The 9,601-nt window shown below is 48.5% G+C and overlaps 1 non-coding gene across 1 annotated transcript; it reads right to left on the minus strand.

Moving 5' to 3' along the window:
* Positions 1–4,442: 4,442 nt before the first annotated feature.
* Positions 4,443–4,660, minus strand: LOC137346912 (small nucleolar RNA U3). The gene has a single exon (XR_010968817.1). It is a non-coding gene; the product is annotated as a small nucleolar RNA U3 (small nucleolar RNA).
* Positions 4,661–9,601: the final 4,941 nt, after the last annotated feature.

Consider the following 9,601-nt stretch of genomic DNA (forward strand, 5'->3'; position numbering starts at 1 on the left):
ATTAGCTAACTGGATAGTAGGAGGTTCAATTTGAGAATTGTCTGGGCCTCCTTCTGTCTCATCCTCACTATCTATCCCTTTCTTTCTTCACGGTCCCTTCTACTTGACATACCTGTACTGGCTTATCCTCTTCCCTGTGATAATATTGCTTTAACGTATTGATATGACACAGTTGACTCTTCCAGTAATCTGGGTGGGGGGGCGGGGGGGGGGGGTCAATCAAATAATTTACCTTACCAATTCTTTTGACCACTTTATACAGACTACTGAGCCATGCTTTTAATGATTCACCCTGTAAAGTTAATAATAATAATACGAACACTTCATCCCCTGTTTGAAATGTTCGGGTCTTTGCATGCTTGTGTATCCATTTATTGATAGTGGTTTGGGGTGCTTAAAGGTGTTCCTGAGCCACATTACAAGCTTTCATGAGGCGTTCCTGGAACATGGGTACATAGTCTAGCAGAAAAGATTCATCCCTCTGTTCTAAAAACCTTTCTTTGATTCATTTTAGAGGACCTCTTATCTCATGTCCGTAAACTAATGCAAAAGGACTAAAACCTGTAAACTCATTTGGTGAATGTCTAGTGGCAAAAAGAAGTCTAGCCCTTTATCTCAATCATGGAGATATTCATGACAGTATGCCCTGATCATTGTTTTGAATGTTTGATGGTACCTTTCTAAAGCTCCCTGTGTCTGTGGGTAGTATGCTGAAGACTTTAACTTTATACCCAAATTACCGACGCACAGTGGCAGAAGTGTGTACCATCTACAAGATGCTCTGCAGCAATGCACCAAGGCTGCTGAGACAGCACCTTCCAAACCCGCGACCTCTACCAACTAGAAGGACAAGGGCAGCAAATACATGGGAACACCACCACCTGCAAGTTCCCCTCCAAGTCACACACCATCCTGACTTGGAACTATATCGCCGTTCCTTCACTGTCGCTGGGTCAAAATCCTGGAACTCCCTTCCAAACAGCACTGTGGGTATAACTACCCCAAATGGACTGCAGCGGTTCAAGAAGGCAGCTCACCACTCCTTCTCAAGGGCAATTAGGGATGGGCAATAAATGCTGGCCTGGCCAACGACGCCCACATCCCATGAATGAATTTTAAAAAAACATAACTTCTTGAGATATCTTAGACATAAAATTGGAACCTTGATCTGATTGGAATTCAATTGGTAATCCATATCTAGTAAAGATTTGGGTTAACTTATCTACTACTACCTTAGCAGTAATTGTCCTCAAGGGAATGGTCTCTGGGAATCGAGTAGCCATATCCATGATAGTGAGTATATATTGGTGTTCGCTTTTGTTTTCGGCAAGGGTGCTACACAGTCTACCAACACCCTACTAAATGGTTCTCCAGTAACCATCAAGAGCTTCTTTAGCTTCAAAGGTGTTCAGAGGGCGAGAGCGAGACAGAGAGAAATGTCCCGACTCCAGAAAAGTATGCAAAATCTGCTCCGGCTGCAGACGATGGGGGTCGGGGCCAAGGAGGACCTCCATGAGGTGAAGAGCCAGCAGGCCTCGCTCTTTGGTACCGAGGCCTCCAAGATCATATTCTGGTCCAGAGTCCGCTCCATTGAGCAGGATGAGACGTGCTCGCGTTACTCCTTCCAAATGGTACACAGAGAGAGCTCTGTTATCAGCAGCCTGAAGGAAGAGAATGGCTCAGTAATGTCTTCGCAGTCCGACATACTAAGGATCAGCAAATTCTTTTATGCTGGGCTGTACAACGCGAAGCCCACAGACACCAGAGCCTCCCAGTCCTTCCTGTCATCTATCACAGAGGTCTTAGATGACATCATGAGGAAGAGACTGGACAAGCCGCTAACTCTGAATGAGCTGACAAAGGCCGTCAAGTCCTTTGAGACGAGTAAAACACCTGGAAGTGACGGCTTACCGGTTGAGTTGTATTCGGCCCTGTGGGACTGGGTCGGCCCGGACCTGCTGGAAGTATGCGAGAGTATGCTCCTGGCTGGCAGCATGTCAGAATCCATGAGGAAAGGCATCATCTACAAACGGAAGGGGGAGAGGGTAGAACTCAGAAATTAGCGGCCCATCTCACTGCTTAATGCTGACTACAAGATTCCGTCAAAAGTCATAGCCAGTCGAGTCAAGTCTGCTCTGGAGTTGGTGATTCACCCTGAGCAGATCTGCACGAGACCCAGCAGGAAGATCTCTGAGTCTCGTGCTACTCAGGGATACGATCGCCTATGTACAGGACAGGAGGGTGGACATCTGCCTCATCAGCTTGGAGCAGGAGAAGGCTTTTGACATGATATCATACACCTACTTGATGGATGTGCTTTCCAAAATGGGGTTTGGGGAGGAAATCTGCAATTGGATCAAACTGCTCTACACAAACATCAGCAGCGCAGTCTCAATCAATGGGTGGGAATCCAATCTGGAGTGAGACAGGGCTGTCCTCTCTCCCCTGTCTTGTTTGTTTGCTGTATTGAACCCTTTGCTGAGTCTATTAGGAAGGATGCGAGCACAAGAGGGGTGACAATCCCAGGCAGTGGAGGCACTCAGGTTAAAACCTCCCTGTACATGGATGACATCGCCGTCTTCTGCTCGGACCCGCGGTATGTGCGCAGACTGATGAGCATCGGCGACCAGTTCGAACTGGCCTTGGGAGCCAAAGTTAACCACGGCAAGAGCAAGTCCATGTTCTTTGGGAACTGGGCTGACTGATCCTTTGTCCCCTTCACCGTCAGGTCAGACTACCTGAAGGTGTTGGGGATATGGTTCAGAAGGGCTGGGGCGTGCACCAAAACCTGGGAGGAGCGAGTAGCCAGGGTACAACATAAGCTGAGCATGTTGGAGCAGCGATCTCTCTCCATTAATGGTAAGAACCTGGTCATCAGGTGCGAGGCGCTCACGTTGTTGCTGTATGTGGCGCAGGTCTGGCCCATACCCCACTCTTGCACTGTGGTGGTCACCCGAGCCATTTTCCGCTTTATCTGGGGATCCAAAATGGACCGGGTCCGGAGGGACACGATGTTCAAACCTCCAGATAGGGGCGGGAAAAACGTACCCAACATCGCCCTCATCCTGATGACTACCTTCGTGTGCAGCTGCATCAAGCTGTGCGTAGAGCCCAGTACGCAAACACCAAGTGTCATTACATGCTGAGGTTCAATCTGTCCCCGGTGTTGCGAAGGATGGGCCTGGTCACATTGCCGCAGAACGCTCCATCTAGTTGGACTGTGCCATACCATCTATCCTTCGTGGAAAAGGTTCTGAGGAAAAACACCTTTGACCACCAATCCATCAGGCAGTGGTCTTCACGGAATGTCCTCAAGGCCCTACGGGAAAAGGAGACGGTGGATCCTGTCAGATGGTTCCCCGAGTAGACTGCCAAAGTCATTTGGTGGAATGCCTCATCAGCAGAACTTTCAAACAAGCACCAAGATGTAACTTGGCTGGTGGTGAGAAGAGCCCTCCCCATCAGATCCTTCCTGCACGCCTGAAGTCTCACTCCCTCCACACAATACCCTCGAGATGGCTGTGGTGGGGAAGAGATGGTTGCCCATCTCCTTCTGGAATGTGTCTTTGCAAAGCAGGTATGGAAAGAGATGCAGTGGTTTTTGTCGAGGTCCATCCCAAGCAGCTCTGTAACACGGGGTTCTTTGCTCTACGGGCTGTTCCCAGGGACGCACACCGAGATAAACATCAACTGCTGCTGGAGGACTATCAATTCAGTGAAAGATGCCCTTTGGTCTGCCTGAAACTTGCAGGTCTTCCAGCGCAAAGAGTTGTCCACAACCGAATGTTGCAGACTGGCACATTCCCAGGTCCAGGACTTACGTGCTGAGGGACGCAGTAAAGCTTGGGGCAGCCCCGGCAAAGGCTCAATGGGGAAAGACCACTGTGTAAGGTGCCCCCACCAAGTGAGGAACTGGATCCATGGAAAACCCCTCAAACTGTATCTGGAAAATATTTGTTTGCTGTAAAATGTACATGGCATGGAAAATGAAATGGAAGGGTTGTGAGGCAACTCGCTCCTGTATTGAAGGAAACTGATCTCCTTTGCACTCTTTGTATTGCCTGACTGGTGCTATTTGGAACTGTTTTGTAATGTATTTTTTGCAGATTTTTAGGAATAAAGTATATTTTGGAAGTAAAAATAATAAAAAAAACTTCAATGCATTAGCAGCAGCTTGAGAAAAAGCTAAATGAGACAACTCATTTTCAAGTACCTAAAAAAAACTTTTTCCCATTTAACTCGAGAGCAGCGCGCAGAGGAAATGAGACTCGGGGCGTACAAGAAGGATGTGATGGATAAGACCCTTCTCATCACCAGCCAAGCAATATCATGGTGCTTGTTTGAACCTGTTAAACTTTTATTCCAGTACCGTTAACAATTACACTGTCAAGAAAAGGTAGTGAAGTAAAGACAAAATAACTATTCTTATTATCAAAAAGCAAACCACTCAGACTGTGTTCTCTTCCTCCAGCTCTCCACAAGAGAGAGAAGGAACACTCATCAATGACAGAGAGCAGCTGCTAAAAAGCAACACTCAATGTCTGCTTCCTGCTCAGAAGAGAACACTATAAATCCTCCTCGTGGTTTGTGAGACCAAACACTTTAGAAACACATTTCTCTAGGAAAAAACTATAGAAATGATCCCTAAGAGTATAGTCTTAACGATGTAAAGACCCAAGCTCGCCTGGCAATACCAGAGATACACCTCACAGTGCACATGTGGAAAACACAATCAGACTTTAAAAATTGGTTTTCAATAGATAAAGCTGCGATAACAATGCATCTGCCAAGGAGATAATATTTTAACCAAGTAACAAACCAAGAAGAGAAACAATCTAACAATATTCAAATTACGTTTCGCCGTGTATTCAGTTCGTGCAATCAGAGGTAAGGATATGAGTGAGGCGGGGCTGTATTGTTGCACTTTGCAACAGTGCCGGTTCTGATACTTTCCGCCAGTGCAGGGGCTGTGACCACTCGCCCACAAGAATCATACATGACTAATGGGGCAGAGTCAGCACTCTTTATGTTGTTTGACTTGGTGCTTTTTGGAACTGTTTTGTAATGTATTTTTTTACATATTTTTATGATTAAAGTATACTTTGGAAATTTAAAAAAGCAGTCAGGACAGATAGCGATTTTATTCATAAAATATAAAATATGTAAGAAAATACATTACAACACAATTCAAAACAGCACCAAGTTGACATTCGAAACAGTGCGATGGAAATCAGTTTTCTTTAATTTTTTATTTTTTTATTTTTTTTTTATTTCCAAAATATACTTTATTCATAAAAATCTGTAAAAATTACATTGCCAAACAGTTTCCAAACAGCACCAAAAAATACAAACATTGCAAGGGAGATCAGTTTCCTTCAATACTGTCATGAGTTTCTTCCCAACCCTTCCGTTTCACAATTGTCATGTCAATTACAGTTTTACATTTACAGCAATTCAGAATATTAACGATACAGTTCGAGGGGTTTCCCATGGATCCAGCCCCTCAGTCCAGCTTGGTGGGGGAACCTTACACTGTGGTCTTTCCCCATTGAGCCTTTGCTGCGGCTGCCCCAAGCTTTAGTGCGTCCCTCAGCACGTAGTCCTGGACCTTGGAATGTGCCAGTCTGCAACATTCGTTGGTGGACAACTCTTTGCGCTGGAAGACCAGCAAGTTTCGGGCAGACCAAAGGGCGTCTTTCACCGAATTGATAGTCCTCCAGCAGCAGTTGATGTTTGTCTCGGTGTGCGTCCCTGGGAACAGCCCGTAGAGCACAGACTCCTGTGTTACAGAGCTGCTTGGGATGAACCTTGACAAAAACCACTGCATCTCTTTCCACACCTGCTTTGCAAAGGCACATTCCAGGAGGAGGTGGGCGACCGTCTCTTCCCCACCACAGCCACCGCGGGGGCATTGTGCGGAGGGGGCGAGACTTCGGGTGTGCATGAAGGATCTGACGGGGAGGGCCCTTCTCACCACCAGCCAAGCTACGTCTTGCTGCTTGTTTGAAAGTTCTGGTGATGAGGCATTCCGCCAAATGACTTTGACGGTCTGCTCGGGGAACCATCCGACAGGATCCACCGTTTCCTTTTCCCGTAGGGCCTTGAGGACATTCCGTGCAGACCACTGCCTGATGGACCGGTGGTCGAAGGTGTTTTCCGGCAGAAACTGCTCCACGAAGGATAGGTGGTACGGCACGGCCCAACTGCACGGAGCATTCCGCGGCAATGTGACCAGGCCCATCCTTCGCAACACCGGGGACAGATAGAACCTCAGCACGTAGTGACACTTGGAGTTTGCGTACTGGGGATCTACACACAGCTTGATGCAGCCGCACACGAAGGTGGTCATCAGGATGAGGGCCACGTTGGGTACATTTTTCCCGCCCTTGTCCAGAGATTTGAACATCGTGTCCCTCCGGACCCGGTCCATTTTAGATCCCCAGACGAAGCGGAAAATGGCTCGGGTGACTGCCACGGCGCAGGAGTGGGGTATGGGCCAGACCTGCGCCACGTAGAGCAACAACGTGAGCGCCTCGCACCTGATGACCAGGTTCTTACCCACAATGGAGAGAGATCGCTGCCCCCACATGCCCAACTTTTGTCGTACCTTGGCTACTCGCTCCTCCCATGTTTTGGTGCACGCCCCGGCACTTCCGAACCATATCCCCAGCACCTTCAGGTAATCTGACCTGACGGTGAAGGGGACAAAGGATCGGTCAGCCCAGTTCCCAAAGAACATGGCCTCGCTCTTGCCGTGGTTAACTTTGGCTCCCGAGGCCAGTTCGAACTGGTCGCAGAAGCTCATCAGTCTGCGAACGGACAGCAGATCCGAGCAGAAGACAGCGACGTCGTCCATGTACAGGGAGGCTTTTACCTGAGTGCCTCCACTGCCTGGAATTGTCACCCCTCTTATGCTCGCATCCTTCCTAATAGACTCAGCAAAGGGTTCAATACAGCAAACAAACAAGACAGGGGAGAGAGGACAGCCTTGTCTGACTCCAGATTGTCCACCCTCCTGTCCCGTACTAAGGCGATCGTATCACTGAGTAGCGCAAGACTATCAGAGATCTTCCTGCCAGGTACAGTGCAGGTCTGATCAGGGTGGATCACCAACTCCAGAGCAGACTTGACTCAACTGGTGATGACTTTGGACAAAATCTTATAGTCTACATTAAGCAGTGAGATGGGCCGCCAATTTCTGATTTCTGCCCTCTCTCCCTTCCGCTTGTAGATGAGCGTGATGATGCCTTTCCTCATGGAGTCTGACATGCTGCCGGCCAGGAGCATACTCTCGTACACTTCCAACAGATCCGGGCCGACCCAGTCCCACAGGGCCGAATACAAACTCAATCGGTAAGCCATCGCTTCTGGGAGTTTTACTCGTCTCAAAGGACTTGACAGTCTTTGTCAGCTCGTCCAGAGTTAGCGGCTTGTCCAGTCTCTCCCTCATGCTGTCATCTAAGACCTCTGTGACAGATGACAGGAAGGACTAGGAGGCTCTGCTGTCTGTGGGCTTCACGTCGTACAGCCCAGCATAAAAGGATTTGCTGTTCCTTAGTATGTCGGAGCGCGAAGACGTTACCGAGCCATCCTCTTCCTTCAGGCTGCCGATCACAGAGCTCTGTGTGTACCTTTTGGAAGAAGAAATGTGAGCACGTCTCATCCTGCTCAACGGAGCAGACTCTGGACAGGAAGATGCTCGTGGAAGCTTCTGCAGCAAAGAGCGAGGCCTGCTGGCTCTTCACCTCTTGAAGGTCCTCCTTGACCTCAACCCCCATCGACTGCAGCCGGAGCAGATTTTGCATTCTTTTCTGGAGTCGGGACATTTCCCACTGTCTCTCTCTCTCGCCCTCTGAACACCTTTGAGGATAAAGAACCTCTTGATGTTCTCCTTGATCGCTTCCCACCAGTGAACTGGAGACTCAAAGAGGGGTTTCACGGTCCTCCAACCTTTGTAATCCCTTTTGAGTTCCTCAACGTTCTCTGGGATTAGCAGTGTAGCATTGAGCTTCCATATCCCCCTGGCAACCCGCTGGTCATCCTGTAAGTGACAGTCAGTCAGTAAGAGGCAATGGTCAGAGAAGAACACCGGCTTGAGAACACTTCTTCCTACCTTTTTTTATTTCCAAAATATACTTTATTCATAAAAACCTGTAAAAATATACATTACAAAACAGTTCAAAACAGCACCAAGTCGACAATACAAAGAGTGCAAAGTTTCCTTCAATACAGGAGTGAGTTGCCTCACAACCCTTCCATTTCATTTTACATGCCATATACATTTTGCAGCAAACCCATATTTTCTGGATACAGCCCGAGGGGTTTTCCATGGATCCAGCCCCTCATTTCACCTTGGTGGGGGGACCTTACACAGTGGTTTTTCCCCATTGATGGCCCTTCTTCCTACCTCCCCCTGGACCATGCCCCCACTACAGAACATCGATCTACTGTCTCCAAGACTGTTACTGGCCTCATCTCCTCTACAACTTCATAGTCTTATAACCCCAAACAGCCCACTTCTATCTTCTTCCCAAAATCCACAAACAGGACTGTCCTGGGAGATCCATTGTTTCAGCCTGTTCCTGTCCCAATTAACTTATTTCCTGCTATCTTGATTCTATTTTTTCTCCCCTTGTCCAGTCTCTTCCCACCTACATCCGTGACGCTTCATTTTGACTGTTTCCAGTTTCCTGGCCCTAACCGCCTCCTCTTCACTATGGATGTCCAATCTCTCTACACCTTCATTGGAAGCAAAGTTGATGAAATTTTCCAGTTCGGGGCGAGAGCAGGAAGCGACACTGATACAGTCATCAAAGTACCGAGAAAGAGGTGAGGGAGGGGGCCACCGGGACAGTCTGAGGACTCTCTGCTTCTTCCTTGAACAGAGGCCCAACCAGTCCCCATCCACCACCGCCCTCCTCCGCCTGGCTGAACTTGCACTCACATTGAACAACTTCTCCTTCAACTCCACTCATGTCCTCCAAATATGGGTCCTAGTTATGCCTGTCTTTTTCTGGCATATGTCGAACATTCCTCGTTCCTGTCCTACTCAGGCCCCCTCCCTCACCTCTTTTGAGCACTCCATTCCATTCTCCCGTTTCTCCGTCTCCGATGCATCTGTTCTGATGATGCAACCTTCCAGAACAGTGCCTCTGATAGGTCTTCCTTTTTCCTCAACTAAGGATTCCCCCATTGTGGTTGACAGGGCCCTCAGCCGCGTCCGACCTATTTCCTGCACTTCTGCCCTCACCCCTTCCCCTTCCTCCCAGAACTGTGACAGGTTCCCCTTGTCCTCACTTTCCACCCCACATCCAAAGGATCATCCTCCGCCATTTCTGCTGCCTCAATCGTGATGCCATCATCAAACACGTCTTCCCCTCCCCTCCCCTGTCAGCATTCCAAAGGGACTGTTCTCGCCGCAACACCCTGGTCCACTCCTCCCTCACCCCCGACACCTCATCCCCTTCCCACGGCACCTTCCCATGCAATCGCAGGAGGTGTAATACCTGTTCTTTTACCTCCTCTCTCCTCATTATCCAAGGCCCCAACCACTCCTTGCAGGCGAAGCAGCGATTTATTTGTACTCCCTTCAATTTAGTAT

Source organism: Heterodontus francisci, chromosome 30 (assembly GCF_036365525.1).
Source record: "Heterodontus francisci isolate sHetFra1 chromosome 30, sHetFra1.hap1, whole genome shotgun sequence".
Lineage (NCBI taxonomy): Eukaryota > Metazoa > Chordata > Chondrichthyes > Heterodontiformes > Heterodontidae > Heterodontus > Heterodontus francisci.